At 40.4% G+C, this 18244-nt stretch overlaps 1 protein-coding gene across 1 annotated transcript in view; it reads left to right on the top strand.

Moving 5' to 3' along the window:
- TMEM132D (transmembrane protein 132D) overlaps positions 1-18244 on the top strand; it is a 261683-nt gene that overhangs the window by 89490 nt on the left and 153949 nt on the right. The gene's annotated exons all lie outside the window — the stretch shown is intronic.

Below are 18244 nucleotides of genomic sequence, written 5' to 3'. Positions count from 1 at the left end.
AAAGTGAGAATGAGGCTTGCAAATTTCTGAGCGGGCAAGAACACACAAAAGTTGTAGTTCTCTGTGTTGAGGGAAATGGGATTTGGATACTTCCTGAAAAAACTACAAGGAATGCGTTACAGAACTTGAGGGTTAGTATAAAACTGAATAAACTTTGTGGGCGCAGGTGTTTAATCTAATCTGTGTTCTTCTGTGATCTTGCCTACGAGAACCTGAATTGGAGACCCGCATTTGTAAACGTGAACATTCATTTTGGGTGTCTCATTCTGAAGCCTATTTTTGTGAAAGACAATGAAGACTCAATTTTCGGAACAGTGAGCTTGTAGCATCTTCTGAAGAAAATACCATTTCTGGATTTTGAACAGCAGAACACTATAGTCCAACTTGACTGACTCCACTTTTTTTCTATGAAGTGCCTGATGGGACAAGAGACCTGCTAGTAACTGGTCTCTTTATTTCTGGTGCATGGCCTTACCCAAATCTTCTTTGGCACTTGCTTTGCACAGGATGGTACAGATAATATTTTTTTTTTCCCCATAAATATTTCTTTCAAAGGAGCAGTACAGAAGTGTTCTTTTTCTTAGAGCCTTGCTGGCACCCTGCTTTATGTCACTCTAATAGTCACTTACTCGCTACATCATGGGCTATGGTGAAGTGATGCCGCTTTATCTCTCTCCCAGAAGCGGGTGATAGTATTGTTATAGGAACGTGGCATACTGAGGATAGCAGAGCTCATTTTCTCTCCTCCTTCTGTTCCAGTTGAGGGTAAATTCTCTGCTATGATGCCATTAAAAAAACAGTGTCATGACTGCGGGATAAAGTGGTTCCAGGAGCAAAGCCAGTGTGTGTGAGTCAAAGGAGAAGGCCACCTAGCTCTTAAATACCCACCTAAGGCTGATGAGTTTTCTTTCTATTACTCTTGGCTTGATGAAACTTCATTTTTGACCTTTGGAAGTACAATATCCTGATGGGACTTGTAGCTTCTTTGCTTTCAAAGTGACTTCACAGAACATGAAACTAGTAAGAGGAATGTTTCCAATATCTTGCTTGAATTAATTCTGAACTGACTTATACCCAATTTCATTCAAATCAGACAGTGCAGATGAGAGCTGGCAATTTGCATAGGCATAGCAATTTGGAGAGGAGGTACAGAAGAGCTTTCTAAAATCCACACGGAGTGCATGTCCTCAGTCTCTGAGTATGGGTAAAATACAGGATATTCTGAATTCTTAGTTCTTTTTCGTCTGTCTCCCTTGTTTGCTCAAGCTCAACACCTCAGAACTAAAAATATCCTATTATATCATAGGGTAAATAGCTATGCTTCTCAGCAGTGTTGGGAAATTAATGAACATTTTCAAATGTGAATCTACCATATTGCTATATTATCATTAGTTTGAGTATGTATTGCAAGTAACATTTTGAAGACCAGGTTTCTTTTTAGCTTTGAAAGAGATGAATATGAATTATTGAAATAATGGCCTAAAATCTTATCTTAAATTGGATTCTGTTTCTTTAAGTGATATTTAACTATGAATTTCTGTTTTGTCTAATGTTGTATTTAGCCATGTTTAGTTTCACCAGGTACAAGTCTTTTCCTGCATCACCAATATCAGTAGCATTTGGCTTCTATTTTAATTAATCCATTATTCCAAGCAGAGCACATCTCAAGACAGTGTTATGGCACTGATCAGTCAATGCATAACCAAATATGATAATGCCTCTGATACATAGTATCATACTGAGTGACCCAGTTTCCAAATTTCAGTCTAACTTTGGTCTGCTTCAAGGACAAACAATGAACATTTGACATCAGATAACTCATTCTAACTGTATATACCAGAGCTATTGCCTAATACAAGTAGGATTTGCTAACAGCACTACCTACTATTTGACTCTCCAATGCTGTTCATGGCCTTTCTTCCTTTCAGTATATATTTTTTTTTTTTGGCCAGGTGGAGTGAAAGTTAATTAGTGTACCCTCCTACACTGTTGCAGTACGTACACATGCATAGTGATAGCTCTGTCAGAAACAGAGTTTCCTAGAGGGAAGGTCTTCAAATTAGCCTTCAAAAGGGCCTGTCAGATTTTCAGATTTATTTTTTTATTTTTTTTTAGTGTGTACCATTTTAGTACATCTCCCGTAGCAATCACTCCCTGACTTTTAGGCAGATATTTTCGGAAGAGGAAAAACTTCTTTATTTAGAAAAACCTTGGGGCTGATTTATTGCCCTGTGCACCCACAATTCTCTGCCTCTGTTGGAAATACCCTACTTGACTCTGTTCTGTGCAGGGAATTTTGCTGTATGCCGGATCTTGCACGAGGGACCCTGTGTGCCCATGATGGCTGCTATTCTAGCTGATACCAAGATCTCTTTTCAACATTAGAGCAAGGAATTTCCAAAACAAAGATGATGAGGTGTCAGGGCTTTGGGCTCAGGAAACAACCTCTCCAAAGGAGGCCACTCACAGACTCCCCATCCGCATGGACTGGGCAAAGAGTAGGACATTACATGTAGTGACTGGTGGATTTATGCCGTCTTTCCCCAAACTAGCCCTGTTACAACAAGTAGCTGTTGATGATGTTTTCAATATTAGCAAGCAGTGATTCCTAAAACACAATAGGGGGTTTTTGTCATTGAGATATAACTGAATTATAAGCTTTGCCATGAATTTTATACAATCTTAATGTACTGTAATCCTTATAATATGACAGGTTTGTGACTGAGATTACTAAAATATTCACCTCTGGCATCTTTCTGTTTTAATACATTTGTTTTCTATCTCTTAAGTGAAAGCAATACATCAACAGAAAAACAGATTTTTTTTCATCAATTTGTTATCTGCAGCCAGCATTCAGCCAACAGGAAAGGTTGGGTTTTTTTTAATAATGTATATTGTATTGGGTTTTCCATAGTTCCTGACAGTTCCAAGGAAACTTTTGTAGCCACAGAGAGAAGACTGACAGTTGCCTTTTTCTTTTTGTAACAGTCTGTGCTACAACATCTTTGTTTCCTCAGCCCCACATTGACCTTCTGCAACTCCGCGTAGCCACCTCGGAGCCCCCAGTCTCAGAGCTCTTTCTACACCCCCCACTACAGCACAGTGACAAGGAATAGATTTGAATACTTAAATCAGCTGTCAGTCCCTCCCCAGACCCTTTGGCATGAATGGTTGTTTTCATGGTTTGATTGCGCTCTTTGCTTGCAGCACGTGTGTCATGTCATCACCAGTTTTCTCACAGTAGGACTCATGATGGCAGGGGCTGTTGTTTAATTAGTCTCTCTACAAACTGCCTCGAGTTGCAAAGGTTCAAAGGAATATGCAGTAGAGTGTGAGGCATGCAGAGCTACCTTTATTGTGGGCTTGAAATAGGTCTTCAAAGAAAACTTTCTGTATAAAGAATCTGTGTGCAAAATGGCTCGTGAAGTGCTAATTTCAATGCAGTTGAATGAATTGTGGACCGAATTCTTCGTTGCCGTGTTTATTGATTCACCATTTACCTCTCTGCAATTTGGGAATAGAACAGTGTGATTTTCAGAATGATAGCACTGTGTGCACATTTTGTGCAGGAGAAATTCCAGCTACAGCTGGAAAAATGTTCTTTATGAAACAGATGTCTGCCTTTCCCCTGCCTTAAACTCATTAAAAACAAAAAAAACCCCTGAAACAGTCTAAAAGGTGAGAGTGGTATCTGTGACTTTACTTTTCACCAATTGCCTAGAAATACCTTGATCTAAAAGCGAAGCGGGGATGGGTCAGCTCTGCTCTTGCGCTAGAAAGCTTCAGAGAAGTGTGTTGCACCAGGGATCCCGTGGATGACGGTACTTTCCTTTCAAATCAGCATGACTCTGTTGCCCTGTTGTCATCTGTGGGACTTTTATCCTGAGTCTCAAATAAATATAAATCTAGCGTTAAGTTCTGTCTGTTGTGTTAGAAAGCTCAGTTACGTTTTGCAGGTTTTCCAATATTGTGAATTTTAACCCAGTTATCAAAATATCAACATATATTATATTTTGCCAACCTCAATTGCCTGTGATGTTTCAGTGGGTCAGAGAGCTATGTTGTGGCTTCTACAGTGACTTTCATGGGAGTAGAACATTCTGAATGTCTCAAAGCTGTACTATGAAGACAAATCTTCAACCAAAGACCATGGCTCAGAAGGGGGGGTTGGGGTAATCACAGAGGCCTCTTCTGCTATTGGCATCTTATTTGGAAAAGTGATTTTTTTAAAAGGGTAATATTCAGTCAACTCCAGTTTTTGTTAACTGATTTTTAACTCTTTACTGTGTCAGTTGGTATGTAAACATTGAGTGTTGAGTTGGCAGCCTAAGCATACTTTCAGACTGAGTCTCTTATTTGTCCTTACCTACTGTGCTTTGATTCATAATACAGAGCAGTTGTGAAGTACACAAGTTAGATTCCTTTCCAATTAAGCTAAACCAGAAGATGTGGTCACCAAATGCACTCCATCAGCTAAAGGAACATCAAACCACAGAACCAGGCTAGGACAGCAGCAGTTACAGCCACTGAATCTTCTATAGCATAGCCGTGGTGTCCTCAGTATCATTTCGCTCTGTTCATAGTCTCCTATTGCACTACGGACAGCTCTCAGACTCCCTTACAAACTCTGGTACTAAAGGCAGCGTGTGGCATGTGTTGAGGGAAAGGAGTGAACTATATCCTCAGTTTAAACTGATGACACGTGCTCTCTGAGGCCTGACCAGAGGTGTACCTGAAGTGTGGTGCTGCTTCTCTCTGGTCTCCAGACCCAGGCTTGCTTCTGTGCACAGTCAGGAGAAGGTCGCTGCATGTAGCTGAAACTGAGAATCTTTTTTGAGCATTGATTTTGACCACAAGTCTATCAAAACTGTCAAACCCCCACAAACAGGTTTGAGTTTGTGAGTGCGTATCTACTTGGCAAGAGCACAGGAGTTAATTGATCAGAGGCGAAGCTAAGCAAACAGACGCTGGGATTTTACTGGGTCTGAGCGATGCCTTAATCCCTGAGCAGACTATTAATTTCCTTCTTACTATAACCATATGGATTTCCCATGCTGAATGGTAGTGTTATGCTGTGTTGTAAAATCCTTACTGTCTAACAGGAGCATGGGGATTCCTGAAGCTCTAGCACACATTTCTTGCAGTTTAAAGAATGAGGGAAAGTCAATGTCTGATAAACTTATGGTTTAAGTTATTTTTCTGGGCTCCCTTTCTGCAATATTTCTCTCTCCATCGTGGTTTCTTCAGCTTCCATATATTCTGTCACTCTCAGCACTTTATCATCTAGCAATTTTATCCGTTGCATTGATGTTTTTGTTGCCTGATAAAACAGCTCATATTTCTTAGTGAATTTTGTCCTACCAGCTGGTAGCCAGGGATACAACCTTTTTACTTTCAAAAACAACTGCCTAGTGGTCACTTCTGCCTAGAGAATTTTAAAAAGTGGTAAATGATTTAGAGTGTTAACATTTTTGTCTGATTGCTACTGGGCTTTTGCTGCAGAAATAAAAAATGTCAGTCATTGCCACAAGTGAGATTTCTGTATGTCAGCTCACTAAAACTTTTTAAAACCTCTATTTTCCGAAGAGCAATCTGCTTCCAGAAATTGTGACACATTAAACCTGGTGTATCAATTTACAAACTGTTAATATAAAATAAAAGAAAAAAGTATGTGCGCTATAATTCTTGCTCAGTCTGTATTTTAATTTCCCCTATTCTGTTTTATGACATTTTACTTTGACCACCCATAGGTGGACTTCAGAGGGTTCTTACACATTTGAATTCCACAACAGGGTTGTTAGAACAATTGTATGCTGTGATGAGAAGCCTCTTACTCCTTCTCATCTTTCTTATATTAAAATGCACAAATAGAATAAAACAGGCCAAGGAAACGCATGAAATTTGAGGCTGAGAGGAGGTGCAATTATTAGTTTTTCAGGATTTATATGTGGAGAGGATTACCAGCTGCCTTTGTGTTCCGGCAGAATATCTCTGTCTTGGAGAGCAATGGAGAGGGAGGTTTTTGTGTGATTCCAAGTGATCTCTGCTTCTGCGTGCTTGGATCAGCCAATCCCTCTTCTATGGCTCTTCCAGTACTAAAATCATAACCGTAACCTTGCACTGACATGCACTAGGGTTAACTGCTGCAGCTGGATACAGACAACGTTGCGTGTACCCTACGTTAAGGATGCAGAATAATTTTGGGCAGTGTCATTTTTGTATTAATTGAACTCCCTTCTGCATCAGTGGCTTCATTGAGCTATTAGGGTTTGCCTGCAGCAGAACTCCTTGCTATTATTTAGCGAATGTTGCTTTGGTAGCCACTCGTGCAGATGACAGAAAGGTGATTAAATAAGTCAGTATAGATGTATGGTGTTCAGCCTGGGATTTTATGTATATTACAACATTTCCTATTTGAATTGCTTAGTGAATATCTGTTTTATGCCGATAGCAAGTCTTTGGAGAAATGCAGGCTTTTTTTTTTTTCCATTAAAGAATCTGAACTCTTTATTTATACACTTACTTTATATTTTCTTTACTATAGACCTGATTCTGTAAACCTTAAGTACTGTCATCAGGAATCAGTGGAATTGCTCCCATGAGCGAGGAAACGCCTTTATGAAAAAGGGTTTGCAGGCTCAGGATTTTTGCAGCAAAGGTTGTTATATGCTGTTTTTCTCTCTCTGATGCTATTCTTTGAACATCTGACATACATGTCATTGAATGGAGGGCAAACACAGCACATATGGATCCATGGGTCTTTTTTAAAATTTGTGGACAAGTTAATGTAATGGTACAGCTTGCCATAAATTGCTCCCGTGTTACTTCCTAGAGGGGGCTGCATATAGGCAATGGATGAGAGAATTCCTGTGTAAGAGAACTAAGCATTCAGAATTTCTGTGATGTCCAGAAAATTATTTTATCTGCAGCTGTGAGAAGTTGCTAGGGAACAGTGCTAACTCATTTTCACTGATCGGTCTTCGTTAGCATTGTCGAGGTAATTGTCTCTTTCATTGCTCAGTGATACTGCTGTTCCATTTTGCATTAGGACGTGATTTGGAAATACCTCAGAACTGTCCTGCTTATGAAGTTTGAAATAAACTTTTTGATAAAGAACCTTTTTTAGATCATTTCCAAGCACCAAACCGCTCACCAAGAGTACTATGAGTTTCAGGGTGTCACCGTGAAGAACTGAAAGGGCAGATTCAGTGTCAAGCACTGGGGCCGCAGGAGGTGAGCCCTCACTGAGAGCGGCATTGGGCTTGCAAGAATTTATGTAGTTGAATCTCTCCAGGAGAGGACGAGAACATTTTTGGAAATTCTTTTGAGATAAATGCGCTATCTGCATTTATGATATCATTGTGATTGCTAATACATTTTAGCCTCAGCCTTGAAGAATTTTTTAAGGCGCATCCTCTTTTTCACTGAAGATCAGACAGCTAATAGCCACGTTGAAGGGAGTTTGGGGAGTGGCTGTTGATCTGCTTGATAATTCTGCTTGATAAGTGAAAATTCTTGTAGTTTCAATTGCTGGCAGCATCTCTCCATTCAAGTCTTGTAAAATGGTGATTAGCCAGGTGATAGCTTTGGAGCAGTATCTGCATCCCACAACAATTGTGTCTTATTCTGTGACTTCAAAAAAAAAAAAAAAAATAGGTCCTGCACCAGACACTGCTTTGCAGATAAAGCCAAAGCCAAAGAAATAGTCTTACCAAGCCCATTGCCTCTTGGTATATATGTAGAATATATAGCTCTATTCCTATATTTGCAACTGGGTTTTTTGGAAGACTCGTACTGCATGGTCCATCAGCCTTGTCGTCTTTATTCACCGTGCTCTTAATCTTCTCAGCCAATTTAAGTGACTACAGAAGAATTTCTCCACTTGTTGCTTGCCCACTCAGCATAAAAATCTATGTACATGTATGTAAACACACATGTATAAATGTCCCTACAGCACTTAAAAAAAATGTTTCATTGTGCTATGCTCTGTTTTACTCCACCTGCAATGGATAACTGGGTAATCCTTCATTACACTCATCTTGTGTGTGGTCTAGGTGGTTCTCTGGGGGTTGCTTACAGCCAGCTTCACTCACATCCTTGTTGTGGTATGGTAGCTGTTTCCTACCATTTTTTTCACCTGTGAAGCGGGGCAAATGGCACTCTGTTTTTACTGCACAAAGTCCCCGGTACTGTGCTTTGTTTTTCCCATCCTTTCCTAAATCTAAGTCTAATTTAAAAAATTGTTGTTTGCACAGGCTGTGCTGTTAGCGGCTTTGTTGATGTTTGGCCAGGAAAGGAAGGGATGCATTGCATTGTTTTCTTTTAACCAGTAGTTTAGAAAGACGCATTTCAGACCCTACATCATATTTTTGCATTTATTTTAGAAACGGTAGTTGGAAACAGTCCACAGGGCTCCCAACCACTTTAAATCAGCAGGCAGCACTATTTATCTTTGTCTTTCATTTCTGTAAACAAACACCTTTCTTCATATGCTTGAATACATAAATACTTTGTTTTGTTTAGTATTGTTGCTCATTATTGCCCAATTATCCATTCCTGTAGGAAAAAGTGCCATACAGCTGGGAGAGGTGACAGTAAGCCAGTGTTCTGTTACAACACTGCATTTGCTGAGTAGTTTGGGGTAAAAAGAGATCATGGACTACCTCCTCCCCTTGACCTCTAACTAGCAACTTTGAGACAGTGTCTCCTCTTAAACATCTCTGTGCTTGTTTCATAATTTGTATTGAGATATGGCTATGGGCAGGAGTACCAGCTTGTCCCACAATATTACCTCCTTCAAACATTGCGAACAGTAACATGGCCAGTTGTAACAGTGGTGTCTTATGTATCATATTACTAAGATTTTGCCTGCTAGTAGCATACATTTCTGTAGTGCCACTTCAGGTTGCAACGCTGCTATTTTCCTCGTTCTCAGTGCTCTGTCACTTATTTGACATCATGTACAGTTCACAAGATGAAATTAGCAGAAGGGTGCACCAGCCAGACTGCTGGCTGACACAGACATGCAGTTTATGAAAAACCTGTTCCTGACTTTTCCTTCATATTGGGAGTCCCAAGATGACTGCTGCTGGGGTCTCTGGGGAGGTGCAGTGCTATTCTTATTACTCACATAACTCCAAAGGTTTGCTTCCTGAGCTCTAATTCAAAGTCTTTCTAAAACAAAAAGATGCAGTTCTGCAGGCTGCAAAGCATTCTGATTCCCACTGAGGATCAGGCCCTCTCATGGCTTGTTTAGTAAGTGAATAGAGGTCAGAGCTACAAACTCTGTATTTGTTTCTGCTTTAAATTGATTTGTATGAGTTTCTGTAATTTTAATTCGCCAGAGACTTGTGCCTTTTACATCTTGCAAAACATGTTTTTAATAAGGACTTTCTCTTTGAAAGCCACAGGAATAAAATCTAACTCTGTGTGTGTGATGCGTGCATGTATACCTATATATGCAGCTGTGTGCGTGCACATAAACTGTAAGCACAATAGGCAATTTTGTCAAGTCCAAGAGATGCATATTACAAAGAGATCTATTTTATTTAACTCCTGGTATGCACAATTCAACTTTTGAAGCCTAAAGAGGTCTTATGTCCTTTGACTAATTAAATTTTGTTATAAATCTACCCGTATTTTTGTAATATATCCATTTGAAAGAGGGTGGTTTTGTGTCTGGGTGGAATGGTTTTTCCTCCTGAAATGTTAATTAGATGGAGAACATGTTATGCTTTGGAAAAGCTGCATTGCAAACCCATAGATAAACAGATTGATTTAATTTTAATCTGCTTTCATGGTGATGCATAATGATAACTGGTTTCTGTCTCACAGGGCTGAAAACCACAGACCTTAATAAGAGTTTGTGGGTATATTATACAGCTTTAAATAGCTTGTGTTGTGCTAGACCGCTCTCCATAAATTATTCTAACTCCATCAGTATCTCAGGGACTCCCGATTCTCTTCTGCTGTGGATTTTCAATCAGTGAAACTATTAGCGTAATCTGAAGAAACTTTGAGGCATCTTTTCTGAAAACAACTGACAAGACTGGTTTGTACATGAAGTATTCAATGGGGAAACGGAACAAAAAAGGCCTTGCAGAAGCCAGCTCTGTACATTAAATCCTGGCATCCAAATCCTATGTTTTATAAGCCATGCCAAAATTGATTATGAAATTAAAAGCCAGACATTCAGATGGCTAGTATGAAGTGTCTTACTACATGACCTAATTCTTGTGATATGTTGTCATGGTTTAACCCCAGTCAGCAACCAAGCACCACGCAGCTGCTTGCTCGCTCCCCCCAGGGCAGGATGGGGAAGAGAAGCAGAAGGGCAAAGGTGAAAAAAACCTCACGGGTTGAGATAGTTTAATAGGTAGAGCAAAAGCCACGCAAGCAAAGCAAGGAATTCATTCACCACTTCCCTTTGGCAGGCAGATGTTCAGCCATCTCCAGAAAAGCAGGACTCCATCATATGTAACGGTTACTTGGGAAGACAAATGCTATCACTCTGAATGTCCCCCCCCTTCCTTCATCATCCCCCAGATTTATATACTGAGCATGACATCACATGGCATGGAATATCCCTTTGGTCATTGGGGTTAGCTGTCCCAGCTGTGTCTCCTCCCAATTTTTTTTGTACCCCCAGCCTACTCGCTGGTGGGGTGGTGTGGTGTGAGAAGCAGAAAAGACCTTGACTGCTTAGCAACAACCAAAAACGTTAGTCTGCTACCAACATGATTCTCCTCCCAAATCCAAAGCATAGCACTACACCAGCTGCTAGCAAGAAAGTCAACTCCATCCCAGCCAAAACCATGACATATTTCATTCCTGTTGCACTGAGAAAGCTGCTATTTTGTTTAGTCCGTTCTAAAACAGTTTGTTTAGATGGGCCCTTCTCAAATACAGTTCTGTTCATGGAAAGAGATTCAACTATGAAGGCTTGCTCCTGCTAGGGAAAACATTTTTTTTAATGGTGTTTATTTCTTCAGGTCTTCATGATAGATACAAATCCAGAAAGCCCTCGTATGCTTGGTTTTCATCTATTCACTGCAAATAAGCCTTAAGTCTAATAAGAACAGGCTGAGTTCTTCCTATTTTCTCACTAACAGACATGTTTTATTTTTAACTGATGTTCAAAGAGCTCAAATTCTGTTCTATATTAGCTTCAGCCATAAAAAGCAATGAAACTGCAGAGGGAGGCAAAAGAAGAGTATGGCCTTAAGGTTTATAAACTTAGCATCACCCTAATGTTGTACATAAAATTAGAAGTGGAAATGCTGTGAACACAAATTCCAACCAGTCCTCCTTGCACTGTGGAGTGGTTCATTCGATCAGCTCGGTTTATATAAGAAATGTGTCTGGGTCAGTCTTTAGAAGTCAATGGGGAAAAAAAGGAGCTGGGGTTGTTTAGCCTGGAGAAAAGGAGGCTGAGAGGAGACCTTATTGCTCTCTACAACTGCCTGAAAGGAGGTTGTAGAGAGGTTGGGGTTGGTCTCTTCTCCCAAGTGACTGGGACACTTATGCTAAAAGTGTTTGGTCTGATTCCTCATTTGCTGCAAACACCCCCCACAGGAACACAAGTTCCAGCAGTAGTGAGGTGGAAGAAATGGTGGCTTCTGATACCAAGAAGCTCTAATCTATTGAAGACTTCTCAAACAGGTGGAGACTCTTCCCCAAATATGGAATTTCAGGGAGACTGGAAAGACAAAGGGGCCTGCTGTCTAGTGAATTACCTCTGGTTTTCGCATTCACTAAGAATCTTGGCTCCATGCTTCCACCCCCTTTTACTTTTTTTATGTCTGTTGTACTCTTTAACTGACATACTTAAATCTCATTCCAGTGCTACTCATTAGCTTACTAGCTTTTCTGGCATTCATGAACCTGTTTTACCTGTGTTTTCTTTAATTTCGGTACTCCAAAAAGAAGCCTGTCCTGAAGTAAAGGCAGAAAATTTGTTGCTGTTTTCCACTGCTACCTGATGTTTCAGTTCATTTTAATATGATTCTTTAAGCACAGAGCATCTTTAAGCAGATGCAGTGTAAGGTAAGAAATGGGTGGCTGCCACGTAGTGTCCCAGGATTCCCAGGAAGACAGCATAAGCTATATTTTTTACGGTGGTTCTAGGTCATCTCTCTGAACCTGTTGAAAGCAACCAAATGAATTGGCAATAGTCTCAGGGATGATGATGGGCAGTAACATGTATTCCTTTTTCCATGCTTGAAAAGAGAATGGAACCGGTCCTGAGATTGCTTAGTGGAATCAAGCCTCTGGGAGAGGAGGAGGTTGTTGGCAGGAGGTGAAACATCAGGATGCAGATGTCAGACTGAAGTGTTCTGGTATCAAAATGGTCTCTTTAATACAATGTGCCCCAAAAGAATGACTGCAGATACTGCAGAGGATGACTGTTTTGCGTACTCAGAGTGTTAGCTTTTGAGACAGTGATCATTCTGCTCTTACTGACTTGCCAGCAAGAGACAGCTACCTGGGAACTGTTTGAATAGTTCCCCAGCTTAGTCATGCCAAAACCACTGTCTAGATTTTAGATGCCATGGTAGCATCCAGTCCCATACTACCTGATTCTCAAGCTGTGACATTTAACTCTGGTCTTCAGAAAGACCCTGATGAGGTCTGTCAGCCCATGGTTAGAGCCTGGAGGATGGCTGGCTTAGCTCTTCATCCCCTTTGAAGCTAGCATTAGTGGAGCCCCAGCAAATACAAACTAGATGTATCCACGTCCAGCAGCTGTAATTTGTTCCTGGATCAAGAGGTGATGTCATTGGAAAGAGCCGGCATGAAGAGCAACCTGTGGCACAGCCATCAGCAAAAATGGGCAATCACATATACTGGGTATTTACAGGTTAGGACTATGAATGCTTTCAGGGTTTCTTGTGGGGGAGTATTTTGCCGCTGTCTTAGATCAGTGCATTAGACTTTCCAGTGAGTGGAAACGGACTTGATTTCTATGCCCTATGACATGCAGAGCTATGGGCAGGTCCATTTCCACTCACGTTTTGCTTGTCTTTGGTTTCAAATGGCCTGGTGTGAGAAAAGCCTCTCCCACACCTATTACTGTTGTCAAAGTCCACAGGTGCTGAATATTGGTAAAGTGAAGACTGCCATCCTGTACAGCTAAATACTGCTTTAGTCTCTCCATTGCTGGGTTAAGATTAGGCTCTGGGCAGGAAAAAGCACTAAAGATAAACAGAAATAGAAACCCCCTCAAGTTATGTCTGAAGTGCTTTGGGGAGATACAGTGACAAGGCAAATTCAGAGCCCACTGCGATGTCTGTTATGTGCCTAGAAGCTCTCAAAAATGTCACCACCTTCTCATAATTTATCTGCCACCTTCTAGTCACCACTGGTAACAAGACAATAAGCAGTGGTAGCACCTGTGTTAACAGCCTCCCTTTTCTTTTTATTCCTTTGATTTTGAAAGTAGCTCACATTCTCGGAAGGAGCATGAAAGGTTCCCACAGATCTTTGCCCTGAGCACTCACAGTAATAGAAAACTAGATTCAATGCCGTGGGTCTAAAACATCTTTATTTAGAGCTGTTTAGGCATTAGATTCTGTTTATTTGCACTTTGTTTTGGAATGGAGGGACGTGTGATATTTGTATGCTGCATGAGGGACATGGTGAGGAGTAAAATGTGGAGAGGGGAGTCCTGCCTGTGGCAGGGTATCTGTGGCCTCTGCCTGCTCCTTCTCTTTGATCTCTTGCATGTCTTGAGGGTGAATTTGCGTTTGTGTTCTCTCTTTCTCTTTCTTTCTCTTTCCCTTCACTTCGGTGCTTCAAACCAGATGCTTTGTTGACATTGTACCATGGCACTTAGCAGCACACGTGCTGTAATGCCGTTATTTTTCACCAGCCAGCTGTTCCACTTTATACAACACTTAAGTAACAATTTCACAGCCATTACCAGCCTGCAGTAATGACATGGGCTGAAAGCTAAGCGCTAACTGGTTGTAAACTGCAAAAACTGGGAGATGCCAAAACAGCCACTTTGATAAATGAGAAAGGACATTGCCTGCATTTTAATTGGTCAAGTTGAAGCCTCTTTTATCACTAGAGTAAGCATAGTGTTTAGTGGGTCATGAGATAGAATTGGGAATCACTATCTTTATGCACTTAGGAAATATATTTCCTTGATTTCAGGTGTGATGTATTGATTCTGGGAGTTCCTTCTATTTTTTTTCCTTTCTCCTCTCCCTTGATTTGTACCCTGTCAGACTGATGGGTTTTCAGGGATTGAGGACTCTCAAGGGCTTTGTTTGCCATGATTGATTTGGTACAAAGGGTGAGCTACTTATGAGTCTCAGTAACCAACGTGCTGCACTGTGAGCAGTGTTCCAGAGGTAAATAACGGCTTGTAGAAACACCTATGAAAGTGCTTAGTTGGATAAGTTCCTTGAAAAAAGAAAAAAACGAAACAAAAATCCAACCAAAACCAACCATGACTGAAATGTTTAATAAGTCTTTTCTTTCCTGCTCTTTCCAAAGTAGAATCTGGCACAAAGTGAAGTGATGGGCACAAAATACTTGAACAACTTTACTTGCTGCTGCCAAGCCATAGTGCTTTAAGCAAACATACGATCTGTTTTACTTAGACTGTTAACTGTGAGCAAATATATGTAATTGTCTAGTTTGAAAGGGACTTTTAAGATCATTGAGTCCAACCATTAACCTAGCACTGCCAAAACCATCACTAAACCATGTCCCTCAGCACCACGTCTTCTCGTCTTTTAAATACCTCCAGGGGTGCCAATTCAACCGCTTCCCTGGGCAGCCTGTTCCAATGTTGATAACCCTTTTGGTGAAGAAATTTTTCTTAATACCCATCCTAAACCTCCCCTGGCACAACTTAAGGTCGTTTCCTCTTCTCCTAGAAAAGTTTTGTCATACGCCTTTTTGCATATTGCAGTTGAGAAATCTTAGTAGGCTGAACTGTGGCTGAACCAAGTGGCTGTCTCATGAGCACTCTCAAGAGCAGCTGAAGGGTCGAAGACCCAGCTTGCCCTGTGACAGCCAGGCAATTCAGGAAAGCAGATTTGCAAGAAAGTAATTGAGCCCTGACAGCAATCATAGTGTTTTCACCTGAGCTATCTTCAGTTTTATCAGTTGACAAATAACATACCTTCAGTTATTATTAACCCTGTTTCATCCAGGTCATTCTTTGATAATTGCAAAGTGCTACTACCGTTATAAGCTGGGTGAATAAAATTCTGCGATTCCCCGACAGTGGCAAACACAGCACTGAGACATGCAAGAGGAAAAAGCATTTCCCGGGATCGTGGAATTGAAGCTTTTGTGCTAATTATAGAAGTATACTTAACTGATTCTTTAAAAAGAGTTCCTAACCTCTTAATTCTGTAGAAAACAACAATCTTGTTGCGTTACTGTTTTCAGTAAAATGAGGGGTTTGGGGCTTTTAATAGATGACTAAATTAGACCTTATCAAAAACTCTTCTAGGAAATCCTGATCCATAGACTGCAATTACCCCAAGAAGTATACACAAGGATCTGCATTTGTTTCAAGACATTAGAAATCAGTGCAGGATGACAGTTTGTCAGTGGATAAAGTGAATGTCAAGGATAAACAAACTTAGCTTGTCTTACTGGTTTTGTGTCCATTTTTCTGGTTTACCTCGTCACTCTGGCATTTAAAGGAATCCAGACAGAAAATAAGAGGATGGTATCTTTTATGTGTCTGTGTTTCTGCACTTATTTTAATCTGATTTTAATGCTTTTTTTAAAATATAAGTGAGAAATTTCCTTAATTTTCAGTGTGTGGCTGTTTACTTAGCACTACTGAGACCCTGCACAGCTTCCTTGATTGCAGTAAAGCTATTACATCTGTGCCAGCAGAGCGAGGTAGAATATGCTATGCTCTAAGGCTGGTTTGTTTTTATTCCCTACCAGTTTTGTTAAGAAAACATATAAAAACATAGCTGTTGTATAGTCAGTATAATCTGTTGTGTGTTTTTAAGCAGCAGTTGTAACATAGTGATTGCTCTTAACATCCAGTCACGGGAAAATGGTTGCTTTTATGTAAGGCTTCCGTCTGTTTGGGTTTCCAGGATGTGTATTTTTTTTTCCACCCCCACAGAAATCTTGTCCAGGAGAATTCAAGGGCTTAATATATTTCTCCAGGACATCCAAATGTCTCACAGTGGGATCAGTGTTCCTGCACTTGTCCCATGGATGCTCCATGACATGTAGAAATCTTAGATACACTTATTGGCATGTGCAGACTGTGGCGGCAGCAACCGGTTACTGATCAAATGTACCGTGTGCTACACCAGTGGTTTCTGCCTACATGGGAAGCCTGAGGGGGCCAAACTTAAGAGCGCAATCTCAAGGCATATGCGGCTCTGTGAAACCCTTGCAAGCAGGAGTGATTCAGTTCCTGTCCTGTGCTAGAGCTGAGCACACAGACTTGGCTCCATCGAGACAGTTGCCTTTTCAAATACATAAGCTCAGCAAGATGGCCTGAATCCCACAGAGGCACCTCCTCATCAGCCATGACCAACTGCTGGAAAGACAGTGACCACATTAGAGAGCTAGAAGGACGGGTATGAGTTTCTTAATCATAGCAATCACAGCCAGCTTAAATTGTAAAGATTTGAGCCACCCTCATTTCCCTGTGAAGTGGGGAATCATTTTTCTCTCATTGGTCTCAGTTGACACCCAGCAGTTTTCCTTCCTTGAGGTGGAACAGAAAGGTGGTCCCAGCTGCTGGTCACTAGGAATAGCTAAAGACATTTGCTGACAAATGTTTCGCACAGATTGTCTGGCCGTTTTCTGTCTCCCTCTCTTTCTCAAGATGCCAGGAATGCAGTTTAACTCTTGGTCTCTTGTCCTGGGGGATGTTTGTGGTCTAGGAGCAGTAACTGCACCTGCTTAAAATGCGTTTTGTGAAATTAGCATAGGAGAACTGGAGCACAACTTGGCAGCCTTCGTGTATTAATTCCTCCAGGTGTGCTAAGGAAATTACAGCCACTGCCATTGAGTTAGTTTAGTAGAAGAAATGGGATATAACCTTTTTTGTCCAAGTGAGTTGAAGGAATGCTTCGGATTTTTATTCTGAAAACATCTGTGTGTATTTTGTCCTTCAAAGATTTCACAAATAATTTCATGCAGAGGCAGAGTTGATAGTGCTTGTTTTACTGATATTAGCATCTCTGCATGGCAGCAGCTGTTTATACAAAAAATCACATACCTTTTTGTTTTTTTTTTTCCCAGAATTGAGAACTTGCCATAACGCTGAATGGATTTTGTGTATGAGATTTTAAGCAAATGTAATTAAACTGTCATTTCTTGACAGCTCATATATGAGGCTGTTTGACCACAATGGACTTTTTGTTTTTTGTAAACACATTCAGAAACCAAAAGTTAACACCACCAGAAACTCCTAATTCAGTAAATTGGCCAGTGTTATGTAGCTGTGGACTAATTCAGTAGTGCCTTAATATACATATTTAGCCATTTAGTTAAAGAAAGGGAAAGAAAGAATTAGGGATTACACCACCTGCTAAAAGGAAGTAAAGCAGATATTTTTATATATGTGTATATATATGTTGTTCCTCTTCTCCAGTGGTTATTCAGAACCAGAAATATTGTGCTAACACATGTGAACCAGAAAGTACTTCTCAATAGCAGCCAGTCCAGGTGTCACGACTGTAACATTTTGTCACAGAGCTTTTCTTCTTATTTAACCTTATACATGGAAACAGACTTCCCAAGAAACCACTCATTTTTGGAAAAAATAAGAATGTATCTAAGTATTTTTAGGATCAGAGCTAATAGAATGGTTAAAGCCAACAGTATTAAAAGAAAATGAAGAAATGTTATGGGCTCAGAAAGATGATGAAAATTGGAGCAAATATATGAAATGTCATCTTTGAGTAATGTGGGGAGGGAGAGGAAAAGGTACAGTTTGCTTGTAATATGAGGACTAGCAATGATTCTCTGCTCCTCAGTCCAGATACAAGCCCAGCAACAACCTGATTTCTTTTGGGGACAAAAATTATAGTTTCTTCTCCAGTACAATAACCTCTATTCAAAAGAGAGCCTTAACACGCTCAGTGGTGCCCACAGTGTGGATAATGGAGAGAGAGAGGAGTGTGCTCCAGAACATATCTACTCTGCAATTTAGCTATGACTAAAGCTGTAATTACCGTTAGTTCAGTTAAGATTTCTATCTTGATATTATTTCTTCAAAATATGGAATTCTTAATTGATT

Source organism: Rissa tridactyla, chromosome 13 (assembly GCF_028500815.1).
Source record: "Rissa tridactyla isolate bRisTri1 chromosome 13, bRisTri1.patW.cur.20221130, whole genome shotgun sequence".
Classification (NCBI taxonomy): Eukaryota; Metazoa; Chordata; class Aves; order Charadriiformes; family Laridae; genus Rissa; species Rissa tridactyla.
The sequence above is the reverse complement of the archived record's forward strand: the minus strand, read 5'-3'. Positions and strand labels throughout refer to the sequence as shown.